This window comes from Portunus trituberculatus, chromosome 19, assembly GCF_017591435.1.
Source record: "Portunus trituberculatus isolate SZX2019 chromosome 19, ASM1759143v1, whole genome shotgun sequence".
Classification (NCBI taxonomy): Eukaryota; Metazoa; Arthropoda; class Malacostraca; order Decapoda; family Portunidae; genus Portunus; species Portunus trituberculatus.
Genome location: NC_059273.1, coordinates 7,808,670 through 7,810,000, shown reverse-complemented (window position 1 = coordinate 7,810,000; position 1,331 = coordinate 7,808,670).

Genomic DNA, 1,331 nt, shown 5'->3' with positions numbered 1-1,331 from the left:
AAATGATTACGGTACGGTGACTAATATTATTCTTGCTTGAGTTTTGAAGAAAGCTTTGTAGATCGTGGCTCCATTAATAGAAAAACAAACACACACCAGCCTGACATTTCCCCATTTCTCTCTTCACACAAGACACAACATCAACACAGCTCAGTCATAAACTAAACAAAGCAACGCCAACAACTTGAGTGAAATGACGAACTCTTAACACACAGATACACACCCAGCGTTACGAACACTTCCTATGCAAACCCCGCCACGCAGTCAGTCCATAAACAGCGTCCGCCACCACAAACACTGCTCGCTGAGGCTACTACTTTAAGCTGGTGAGTGGCTGAGTGGACGAGGAGGCGAGGAAGCAGCTTACACTACCGCCCATCAAGAGGCTGGACCTTTAGGCCACATCATAAGTACACTACGATGAGTTACTGTACGGCTTTACCTGGCCTGGGAGTTCCCTCGGCCAGCCTACAGGTAAGTAAGGTGTATGAAGGGAAGGAAAGGGGGAATGAAGGAAGGAAGGAAGCTTTAGTGGTTCGTGGGTTGGCTGCGTGGTAGGGAAGAGAAGAGAAGGGTATAAAGGTGTTAACAAGTGAGAAAGGGACACGAAAAGGGAGGAATAAAGGGTTAAAGGAAAAGGAAATGTAATAGTTTCTGTTTTGGTTGTAAGATATGAAAGAGGAAAGAAGACAATGAAGTAGGAAAAGGAGGAATGAGGGAAGGAAAGGATAAATTAAGGAAAAAGAAAGAAAAGTTCAGTGAAAATACTAGTAAGAAGAGAAGGAAAAGGGAGAAGAAAAGGAAAGAAAGAAAATTTATAAGTTCCTTTGCTGGATAGGGAGGGAAGAGGAAAGGAACAAGAAGTATGGAGGGAGGGAGGCAATTAGAAAGGGAAATGCGGGGAAAAGGGAAGAAGGGAAGAATAATGAGCCATTGAAGAGAAGGGAAGGAAAAAAAAAAAAGGACTAAGACAGAATTAGGAGGGGAGGTTGGAAATTCCGTTACAAAGAAAGTAGGGAAGTCTAGGATGTAAGTCGATTAGTAAGCAAGGAGCTTGTTAGGCAAATAACTTGAAGAAAAAGAAAAAAAAAAAAAGGAAGGAAAAAATAGATTGTTAAATAAAAGGTAAGGAAAATAGAAGGAAGATAATGAATTAGGTAAAAGATATTAATGGATAAGTGAAAAATGAAAGATAGAAGAAAGAAAGTAATAAAACAAAAAAGGTGAAAAATTAGGTAAGGAGATGAAAGGATAAATGAAAAAGGCAGTTCGTTAGTCAGTGAAGGAGAGATTGAAATAGACAAGAGTGCGAGAAGGTAGAGAGTGAAGGA